Source organism: Mastigoproctus giganteus, chromosome 14 (genome assembly GCF_048544385.1).
Source record: "Mastigoproctus giganteus isolate SK-2022 chromosome 14, ASM4854438v1, whole genome shotgun sequence".
NCBI classification, from domain to species: domain Eukaryota; kingdom Metazoa; phylum Arthropoda; class Arachnida; order Uropygi; family Thelyphonidae; genus Mastigoproctus; species Mastigoproctus giganteus.
This window is the reverse complement of record NC_143588.1, coordinates 27535537-27547819: the sequence shown is the minus strand read 5'-3', so window position 1 is coordinate 27547819 and position 12283 is coordinate 27535537. Positions and strand designations below refer to the sequence as shown.

The 12283-nt window shown below is 37.9% G+C and overlaps 1 protein-coding gene across 1 annotated transcript in view; it reads left to right on the top strand.

Annotated features, from left to right (window-relative positions):
* LOC150075031 (ras-related protein Rab-5B-like) overlaps positions 1-12283 on the top strand; it is a 132335-nt gene that overhangs the window by 66017 nt on the left and 54035 nt on the right. The window lies entirely within an intron of this gene.

Sequence of the window (12283 nt, the reverse complement as noted above, 5' to 3'; positions counted from 1 at the left end):
TAAATAAATTTAAGACTCTGCTGGACCAGTATTTTGACCGAACGGAGGGGTGAAATGGAACTGTTTTTTTTTTTTTTTTTTTTTTTTTTTTGGCTGATTCTGCAAAAGCTGCTTTCTCGCATCATATGCCTCTACTAATGCTGATGCTAAACAAATTCAAAAAAGTCAGAAAACCACTCAACTCATCGATTGAATTATACCTTCTAAATGACCCAACATTTTCGAACTAATATTTCGCAGGAATAAATCACCCAGAACAACAGACACCCGCACTCAACCAAGGGAAACCAAAAAGTAAATCGCAAGCAATCGAATATGCGAATGGGGGATTTTTTCTTTCTGGGGGGGCTCTGTCCCTAGACCCCCACTTCTGTGGGCTCCTGCCAATATTCAGCCTTTTCAAAAACAAAACTTTTATTTATTTGTTCTTAATTACACATTTTTCATTACGCATCCAAAAAATTAAATAATTGGCTAAACAAATATTAACCACATGACTTTGAAACAGTCAAGTTGTTTGAAAGTCGATATGTTTCCGCTTAGCCTGGAGATCACGTGACCCTTCCTTGGAACATACAGCGAAAAGAGTCGAAAAACTGTGGGCAGAGTCTCACCCTCTCACCCACTGCCATATCGCTGAGGTCGATAAGCAGTTGGGACGCTGTGCTCTTAACTAAATCTAGACCTACTTTTTAACTAATTACATATAATGACCTAGATTTTACAAACATAACATTATAAATTTAATACATATAACTTGCCAGGAGATACAAAAGTCATGTTACGTAACTCGGAGATAGTACTCGATACTGAAACAATATATATATATATATATATAGTAGTATTATAACTGCATTGGGATATAAGTTTAGGGTTATATTTTTGTATTGAAATTGAATAAAAATCATGACTCAGAGCAGTGAAGCAAAAGGCTCAAGCTAATGGGAGTGCTGTGGCTCGAGAGAACTGAGGGGGCCGGTTGTCCTCGGAATCACAGCCTTGCCCAGACACGATAGGAGGGAGTATATAATGAGAGCCTTGTCGATCAATTCGCCCCTGGAGAGATTGTGCAAGGCTCAAGGGATAGAATTTTTCTCAGCCTGGTCTGTGCTTGTTAACAAAAGAGACTGCTTCTATGGGGATTGGATACACTTAAATAGAAAAGGTGCAAGAACATTTGCTGATGTTATCGAGGCAGCGTTAGATGGGTCGGAAAAGTGTTAGCTTGGGGGATACACGGACTAATAGATTAACAGTAGCCGCTGGCAGAGGTGAAAGTGATTCTTGCACTGCTTCTATTGGAATGAGCAGCAGCCTGGAAAAAAAGGTGCAGGGGATTCCAGAAACTGCTGGGAGTCATAGCGGAACAAGTAAATACATGGGCTGTGTTAGGGTGGCTAAGAATAGGAAGAAGTGCATGTATACTTGCATGCACACCAATGCTAGGCATTTGGTAAATAAATTTGAAGAATTTGAGATATTGATCAAAAATCAAAGGCAAATATTGTTGGGTTATCACAGACGTGGTGTCACCCAGATATAAGGAAAGCAGAACTGGAATTTGGGTAGTACAATGTGTACAGGAAGAATAGACAGGATAGGAATAGGAAGGGAGGTGGTTATGCTATTAGTTAAGAAACACAGAATCCATGGAAGTACAGCTGGTCGCATGGCTGGACAGTGCAATGTTGGGTCAGGTTGATGTGCCATAAGCACTGGGAAAGCAAAATTGAGAATATGAGTGTTATAGGCCTAATGACTCTAATGAGTATAATAAATAAGTGTACAGATAAATAGAAAGAGCCAGTAAATCAGAGTGTCTCATAATGTGGGATTTTAATTTCCCAGATATTGACTAGAATTTGTGGGTTGGTCACTCACACACTAACAGGCCTTTTGTGGATTTATTGGATGATTGTTTTCTACATTAGCATGTTCGGGAGGCAACTAGAGGGAGTAAATACTCTTGATCCGATTATTAGTAGTAATTCTTCATGCATTAAGGATCTGCAGATAAAGGAACCACTAGGTGGCAGTGATCAGTGTGCTGAAGTGGAATTTACTCAGAGGTAACTACCATCAGAGGTAAAGGGAAGGGTTTCTGCTTTCGTAAAGGTGACTACGGTGGTCTGAGACAGTATTTAAATTCGATAAGGTGGAACCAACTGATGATGTTACCAACAGTAAATTCAAAATGGGAAGCATTCAAAAAATTATTCTTGGAAGCTACTATGCTTTACATACCAACTAACGAATATTGCTCAAGATTTTGGCCTAAATGGATGTCAGGTGAACTAATGAGATGTGGCAGAGGAGAAAAATGCATGGCATATATATAAATCAACAGGTGAAACGGAAGCCTATTTTAGATATAAGCTGGCTTGTAACCAAGTCTCAAAGGAGGTTAGGCAGGCAAGGGCAAATTATGAGAAATCTTTGCAAAGGATGCAAAGAAAAACAGCAAAGAGTTCATTACTTATGTAAACTCTAGAAGGAAGGGAATGAATCAGTTGGTTCAACTGTTGATGATCGTGCACAGGTAGCTAACAAACTAAATGAGTATTTTGCATCTACATTCACACATGAGGAGTTATTCAGGAAAGGGAATGGAAATGCTAGATGATTTTGTTATAAATGAGAACAAAGTGGAGGAGAAATTTTTGCAGATAAATATAGAAGAAAGGCACCTGGGGTGGATGGGATCTATCCAGTTATATTAAAGGAGGCAGCAAAGGAAATAAGCAAACCCCTAGCCACAACTAGAAGAGCTTCCTTGGACTCAGGAGAGGTAACCATAGAATGGATATCTGCAAATGTGACCCCAATTCACAAAGGAGGATCAAAGGGCAGCACAAATAATTACACACTTGTTAGTTTAACTTCTGTTCCAGGGAAATTAATGGAGGCATTAGTTAAAGAAACACTGCAGGATCATCTAGACAAGACTTCAGTTATAGCTCAGAAACAGCATGGGTTTGTTAAGGGGAAGTCTTCTCTGGCCAATTTTATTGGATACTGTGATGTGGTCACAAAGGAACTGGATGCAAAGAATAATTTTAGTATCATATATTTGGATCTTAGAAAAGCTTTTGATACTGTTGCACATGGAAGACTGCTGCACAAATTGGAGCAGTCTGACAATGGAGGCAAATTGCTGCTATGGATAAAGGGATGGTTGAGTGGGAGAAGACAGAGTAGTAATCAATGGACACCACTCTTTGTGAGCTAATGTTATTAGTGGAGTCCCCTAGAGTTCAGTGTTGGGTCCATTGTTGTTTTCAGTATTTATTAATGATATTGATGATGGTATATTAGGCTTAATGTCCAAATTTGCAGACGAAGGTCAGCAGGGTTGTTAATGACACTAATGACAGTACGCTGCTGCAAAAGGATCTAGAAAAGTTGAGCAGATGGTCTGAGAGGTGGCAATTGAAGTTTATCATTGACAAATGTAAACTACTGCATATCGGAAGTAGCAACCCCAGAGTAACGTACCAACTGTGTGGTACTACACTGACAGTGGTAGTGAATGAAAAGGACCTGGAGGTAATTGTGCAGTGCAGACAGTCTTCAATAGCAGCTCGTGGTGTTGTCAGTGATATATAGGAATTTTTCTAGAAGGGATAAGGAGGTGATTATCCCCTTGTATAAGGCAATGGTCTGACCACACCTTGAGTACTCTATACAGGTCTTGTGGCCTCAATTTAAGGATGTAGAGCTGCTGGAACGAGTACAGCGAAGGGCAACAAGATTATTGAATGCAACAACTGGTTGCACTTACGAAGAAAGGTTTAAGTTTTACAAATAACATTTCCAAGCTGACTAGACACTTGTGAGGAGATCTGATTGAGGTGTATAAAGCCTTGAATGGTTTGAGCATGCTCAATGCTGATGGGTTTTTTCTCTTGCTCAGAATAATCGCCTGAGAGGGCACAAATTCAAATTGAGGAAAGGCAGTTGTAGGATAGATGTGCCGAAGTTTGCCTTTAGCCATCAGGTGGTTAATTGCTGGAACAAACTTCCATCTGTCATTGTAGAAGTTGATAGCTTAAATAGATTCAAGGCAGAACTTGACAAACACTTGGAGTGTGTGTGTGTGTGGATGGGTGAAATGAGAATTTTTTTTTTTTTTTGGCTGATGCTATATAAGCTTGCTTTCTTGCATCATGTGCCAATGCTAATGTTTAAACGATAAAAAATACACTTGGACCTCAATATAATGAAATTGATCATTCGCTTGAAAAAAAAAATGGTTAAACAGAAATTTCATTACAAAGAAATATGATCTTTCCAACAATGAAAAATACTGTAATTCAACATTCAGAAATATAGTGTAAAGTGTTAGTTGTCTGACAGCACCGGGGGGGGTTCCCCATCTTTTGTTGTATTGTTTGTAAGTGACACAGAACTTTGTGGAGGCCAGAGATTTAAAAGGTGTGTAGGGAGGGGATTGGCTTGTTTTTTTTTTTTTTTTTATGAAATCCCCAAACACGAAAGGTATCAAACCTATAGTACTTGGTACCGTGCATGGGGTGAAGGAGAAGTATGGGGGGAGGAAGGGATGCCGGGTTTCTCTGACCAGTTAGCCATTGGGTCCCTATTGTGATCCACCGTTGCCTATACTTTGCCACGAGGAGGCAGGTCAGGCACCCATAGATTAGTTAAGTACTCTGGTAGGCACCACCACCTAATTTCCAAGGATTTCTGTGGCAAAATCTATATATATATATATTTTTTTTTTTAACTTAATATCAACTGGAGAAATTTAATAAGCATTAGCAAAGGCACACGATGCAAGAAAGCAAGCTTATATAGCATCAGCCAAAAAAAAAAAAAAACCCTTATTTCACCCATCCACTCGCTCCAAATGTTTGTCAAGTTTTGCCTTGAAGCTATTTGAGGTATCAACTTCTACAACGACGGATGGAAGTTTGTTCCAGCAATCAACCACCCGCTGGCTAAAGGCAAACTTCCGCACATCTGTCCTACAACCGTCTTTCCTCAATTTGAATTTATGCCCTCTCAGGCGATTATTCTGAGCAAGAGGAAGAATCCCATCAGCATTGAGCATGCTCAAACCATTCAAGGCTTTATACACCTCAATCGGATCACCTCGCAGGTCCCTAGTCTCCAGACACTGTAATTTGCAAAACTTAAGCCTTTCTTCATAAGAGCAACCCTTTGTTCCATTCACTAATCTTGTTGACCTGTATACAGTACTCAAGGTGTGGCCTGACCATTGCCTTATACAAGGAGATAATCACCTCCTTATCCTGCTAGAAAAATTCCTGTATATCATTGAGAATATAATTTCAATATGGTTTAATATAGAATTAAAGCATTTAGAATATAAGCATTAGGGGTGAAAACTATACCCATGAGGTCAAAGGGTCAAGTATTTAGGTAACCTAAGTTGGACTTCATTGCTGTACCCTATAAATAAACACATAGATTTTAATAAAATAATAAAATTAAAATGATGTAGCTAATTATTGATAAATTCATGCATTGAATGGAACGTTAACAAGGGCTAGCTCCAACTCAATATATCAATAATTGGCTGAGGCTATCTGTTTCTGTTTGCCAGTTTCTCTAGGTTCAAATATACTGAGAATATAATTTCAATATAGTTTAATTACTTTAATATACATTAATAAATGTTAAATTTAGCAGAAAACTGGCAGAATAACCACTAGCCCGACAGATAGCTGTGAAAATTAATAATAAAAATAATGGAAATTAATCAAGAATAATAAAAGTACCAACTATTAATTAGTGCAGTTTATTTATGTAATGAAAATCTCCCTCGAATTGCTCTTATAGATTTGTATTAGAGCAATTTGAGGGAGATTGAGGCTATTGCTATCCTTATTCCTCCTCCTCCTCCTATTCGCCTTAATTTTGGCATAAGTCTTTCCTTTTCCCTACATAAATAAATTGCACTAATTAATAGTTGGTACTCACTTTTATTATTCTTGATTCACTTCCATTATTTTTATTATTAATTTTTAACGCTATCTGTTGGGCTAGTAGTTTTCTGGTAAATTTAATGTATATAAAAGTAATTAAACTATATTGAAATTATATTCTCGGTATATTTGAACCTAGACAAACTGGCAAACAGAAACAAATAGCCTCAGCCAATTATTAATGGGCTATATTGAGTTGGAACTAGCCCTTGTTAACATTCCATTCAATGTATCCATTTATCAATAATTAGCTACATCATCATTTTAATTTTACTATTTTATTATAATCTGTGTTTATTTGTAGAGTACAACAATGAAGTCCAACTTAGGTTACCTAAATACTTAGCCCTCTGGCCTCGTGGGTATAGTTTTCATCCCTCATGCTTATATTCTAAATTCTTATTAAATTTATCCAGTTAGTATTAAGTTTTAAAAAATAATATACAGACTGATGTAATGTTCAATCATTATTTTGATGGCATTAATCTGTTCTGATACCCTTTTTCTATTTCTATTCCTCAAATTCCATATTCTTCTACATAATTTCACACACACACTCTCACACATAAAGGGGCGGATGAACACTAGAATTTGGAAAGGCTGAAAGAGGTTTATGAGAAAGCGGTTGAGTTTTTTAGAAATTGGCGGCATTGTTAGGGGCATGCTCGGTCAGTTTAGTTAGAGTTGGGGGAAACAGGTAGAAGGATGGAGATGATAGAGTAGGCATCCCCAAAGAGGCCAGTGGGGGACAAGTCCCACCAAGGAAAGTATGGGGAAGGCAGGGAGGGGAGGAGACAGAGACCAGGCTCCTCCCTCCCCTGCCTGGGGATGGGTTTTAAAGGGAACCTGGTTAGAGTACCCAGTTCAGATCGCCAAATGGAGTGTTGGCAGAAAGCCACAGTATGTCTTCTTCGGTAATGGTTGTCAAGTCCATGTCTTGTCGAATCCGGTAGGAAGTCAAACTGCCCATCCCATCCAGGGTGAGATATGTTAACTGGCAGGGGGAACCCATCAGGCGAGGGGGGGGTGAGAGAGACACACATTTACTTCATTCATAATCCACATTTTCCCTCTACTTGCATTCTATTTTTATACATTTTTTTGTTAGGTTATATATATATATATATATATATATATATATATTTTTTTTTTTTTTTTTTCACTCATCTCTTTCTCCCACACCAGGGGGGGGATGCAGTGGTGTGTATTGTAATTGAAATACTAATGCTTAATAAGCTAAATAAGAAAGATTATAAAAGATTAAAACTAATGTTAGTGTGAACTTAACTGTAACATTTATGATTTGTGTTCTTTTTCTCTCACACACACACACACACACACACACACACACACACACACACACACACACACACACACACACACACACACACACACACTCATTCATTCTTCTGGCTTTCATTTCATTTGTTCAACTCTTGCTTTCTACACTGCATTCTCTGGGCACCTCAACTTACTAATATTCTTCAGTTGTGGTGCAGGCCAGCGAAGAATGCAGTGATAGTTTGTGTTATTAGTAAATGTTTGTTAGTATATATAAAGTGGTGTGAATTATTATTAACTTAGTACTCTCTCAGCTAATTACATTTGCCCTTCCTCTCATTCCCATTCACCATAACACTCATTCACTCTCTTTCCCTCTTGCTGCTTCCATCTTTCTTTGCCATCTCCGTAGCCAGGTTGGCAGGAGCAGCAGTGCGTAGCACACGCTTCTTGATTATACTGGGGTTTGAGCCCATGACCACCAAATACGGAGGATGCAGAAAGGTCATGGGAATGACCACCGCATATCCCCGGAGCAATATGGCCTTAGTTGCTAATGCTCCTAAAAACCAAATAACATAACATAACCATCTTTCTTTCTTTCACCAAAACTGACATTTCTTCCCTTTACCATAATTCCTAATTCACTCTTTCACTCAGTGACCAGCCTATTCATTCTGTTCTTTCATTCTACATTGCATCCCCTTGCTACCAACTTACTGATATTTTTCAGCTAATCTGCTTCACTGGCTGCCTGTACATCTCCCCCCCCCACATGGTTACTTATGGTGTGGGCCCCAGGTTCCTATTCGTGGCAGGTTAGCTCTTGTTGGGGGGGGGGTACCCAGGTCGATCCGGTTTTGTCATGTCAGGGTGCAGAATACTGCTGTCTTGACAGTTATTAGGTCATCATCTGGGCATGGTGGGAGATGTGGGCAATTTTAATTATTGATTATTATTTAATTGGTGGGGGGCTGAATTGCCATTCTTTGGATAGTTCTGCGCATTTCGAATACTTTCTGCGTGAAGGTTGTAAAGACTATAATTTTCCTCTTCTATAATGAAGATTTCATTGGAAGGGGCCAATCTGTGCTATTAGCTTTGTTCTGGGAATGTCATAAATTATACATTCATATAGAATGTGTACCCAATCTTCACTCTTGCCACAGGTGCAATTTGGGTCATCAGCCAGCCTAAGGAGGTTAATTTTGCCTTTAGGGAGCCATGACCTGTTCTTATGAATGTTGTAAAAAGTCAAGGAGCATACCACTTAGGTGGCTTTCGGCTGACCATTGCCACCTGTGGCAGAAACCTTTTGGTAACTAGACCTCTGGTTTCCTGCTCCCATTTCGTTGGCCATAGCTCATGGAGCTTTGTGGCTATTCTTTTTCTTTTAGCCTTGATGGTGTTGGCTGTGTCAAGAGCTCTCCCCAGAAAATCTGTGGATATGCCCTTTTTGAGTCTATAATACAAGCCACTTTTGGCTACTTCCAGGTAAAGTGGGAGAGCTCCGGCCAACAATTGCACTGCAGGTATGCTCACTGTGCGACATGCTCTGGTAATGGTGAGAAGTATTGTCCTATGTATCGATTTTAATTTATTCCTGTTTCTTACTATGCCCGAGCAGGTGAACCACTCACCGACTCCAGAGGTGATAACAGGTAGGAACATTGCACGGTATATGTTTGCCAGGGTCTTTCTTTTGAGCCCCCATTCTGATCAACTGATCCTGGCAATCATACCTGCATAATTTCTCACTTTCTTTGCCAAGTAGGTCAAATGGGGATAAAAATTTAATTTAGAATCAAAAACCACTCCAAGATATTTTAGTTCTGTAACTATAGTTATAGTTCTATAACTATTTTTATAATAGTTATGTTAATTTTAATGCCTCCTGCATTCTTTTTCTTTAATTTAAAATTTTTTGTTAAGGGGGGGCATATGCCCCTCTGTCCACCCCTGAATACGCCCCTGATCGAGGTAAAGGGAACGGTTTTTGCTTTTGTAAAAGTGACTAGAGTGTGGTCTCGGAGATATTTTAAGTTCTATACAGTGGAACCAACTGATGACATTACCAACAGCAAATTCTAAATGACAAGCATTCAAGGAAGTCATTTTGGAAGCTACTAGGCTTTTTGTTCCAACTAAGAAATATGTCTGGTTTAGGCCAAAACAGATGTCAGATGAATTAATGAGACTCGTGGCAGAGAAGAAAAATACATGAGATGCACATAAATTGTCAGGCGACACAGATGCTTATGGTAGATACAAGCTAGTCTGTAATCAAGCCACAAAGGTTAGGCAAGCGAAGTCAGATTGTGAGAAATGTTTGGCAAAGGATGCAAAGAAAAACAGCAAAGACTTCTTTACTTATATAAACTCTAAAAGGAAGAGGATGAATCAGATTGGTCCACTTGATATCAGTGGTTTGACTGCAGATAATCATTCTCAGATAGCTGCCAATCTAAATGAGTATTTTGCATCTGCATTCACACATGAGGAGTTATTCAAGGAGGAGAGGGCCAGATGTTTATCAAACTCTAACAGGGAGTTAAATGATTTTGTAATAACTGAGAGCAAAGTGGAGTAGAAATTGTTGAAGTTAAACATAAAAAAGGCACCTGAGGTAAATGGGATCTATCCAGTTATATTAAAGGAGCAAACCCTTAGCCATAGTTATGAGAGCATCCTTGGACTCAGGGGAAGTCCCCACGGACTGTAGATGTGCAAATGTATCTCCAATTCACAAAGGAGGTTCAAAGGGGGACACGAGTAATTACAGACCTATTAGTTGAACCTATTAGAACTGTTGTAAAAATTTACCTCTGCTAAGCCAGTGTACTTCAGTATAGTACACAATGTCACTATATTCACTTTCGATTTCATTGAGAAACTCCTTGAATTGTCTATGGTTTCACCCTCATGACCTATTAAAATTTACAGTGTTCACAACATCATTCCATAAGAGCTTTGAATCCTAATGCTTTATCCAATAGATTTTGTCTGAAGGCTTAGCTCTTTCATATGATCAGGGAGAAGAGACACCATACCACTTCTAGAGCCAATCATAGAAGGTGCACCATCGGTAGTTATTTCAATCAGTTTAGATAAGACAAGAATGGAGTCTCTCCTTTGGCCTTTTAATGGATACAATTCTAAAAGTTCTTCATATCTTAAAATAGTAATATCTACTGCCTCATCAACAGCAAGCAAAAAGCAAGTACCCCGTTTCAGAATTTCAGAAAATTTACTTTTGATATCATTCGAAATATCAGCTACTTCAAATATTAGTTTCTGCTTAAACTGATATTTTTGAACTTTTTTGTATAATTTTTTTCAAAATAAATTTTTTTAACATTGGTAAAATGTGCTGATGTTTATATCAATGATCATAGAAAGAAGAAAACTTTTTTTACAAAATCCTCATCAGAAAAAGGTTTTGATGACTGAGCTGTTAGCTGAGATATTTTGAATGAGATGCTTCTTTGGCTTGTTCTGAGATTTCAGAACATTTCACAAAAATATTTTCCTGAGCTTGCAAGGAATGAAGCAATGAACTGACCTTTTCTCCTCAGTTTTCCAGAATATTTTTCATTAAAATTAGCATGTTTTCTTTCAAAGTGCCATTTCAGATTATACTCTTTTGACATGCTTACATTTTGCTGACGTAATTAAATAAATTATATTTTAATAATGAAATAATATTTGTTTGTCCACTGCTCTTGGAATACGTGTTTTTCGTCTTCTGTTTTTTATTTGTTTTTTCAGCCATTGATTTCATTATGGCAATTTTACCCTTTCAAAATACAGTCCATTCCAGTTATTTGGGACACATCGGGACTAGTGCATTTTGGCCCGATTAAGTGGATGCCCCAATTATCCGAAGTTTCACGTAAATAGTTAAAAATACATTGTACCCCCCCAAATTTACAATTAGTTCGCTGTACAACCAAATCATGTTACAAGGACTCACCATAGTAAAGTACCATTCACTATATGTGTAGTAAGCGGCGGTCATTGTGATCACTTTTACGAATTGAATTTTAATTCTATTAAACAGCAATTCTAATTAGAGAAAATAGGAGGAATATTATCCACAAGCTATAAAAGTAAAGATATGTTAAACACAAATTTATCCTTTATTACCTTACCAATTAAAAAATTAAATGATACGTGAAAATCGGGAGAGTTATACGTGATAATCGGAATAATTAATACGTACTGTAATATGTACATATGAACTAGTTGACATTTCTGTTCACTGACATTTTTGGGTGGGGATTAAAATTTAAAACAGTAAAAAGATAAGCAATCAATAACAAAGAACACGGTACACACAAATTGCAAGTAACACTATGCACAAGTGAAAACTGAGTAACGAGTTACAAAGCTTTAAAAATAGGAATGAAGAGAAGATCTGAAAATTAATTTTTTTTATTTGATTGAAGATTTCATGGAAGTGTAAACACATTTCACCATAATAACCCACAGAATTCCAGCTGTCTGTATTATCGCAAATTCAGTAAGATCGAGTTTAGTGTCCATGTATGATAGATTTCACTAACAGAAAAGCCCAATAAAGACGTGACTGCTAATTGTTTTTATTGTTTTATGGTTGTGACCTCCAGAATTTCAACTGAACCACATGGTACGGTCGGAGACACCCGTAGGGTAATCTCCAGTGCTGCGCTCTCCTGCCCCAATTAAATGGCATGCTGTCCCAATTAAGCAAAGTAAACTCTGGCTATTTTCTCGATTGGTTTCTGTTTTCTAAGATTTGCACCAAATAATCACCTGCCCCGATTAACCAGTGAATAACTGGAATCCACTGTAATACAATAATAGCTTAACACTGGTATAGGAAAACAAAGTATTTTTATATCATCAATATATATGAAGCCGTACTTTCCATCTGCAGTATTGCATACATAGCAGGCAACAACCGTGACATAAGCACTATGATGTTTGAACAACGTATATTTACACTACTCATCAATGCAAGAGAATTCCCTAATTCTCTATTTAGTGCAGCA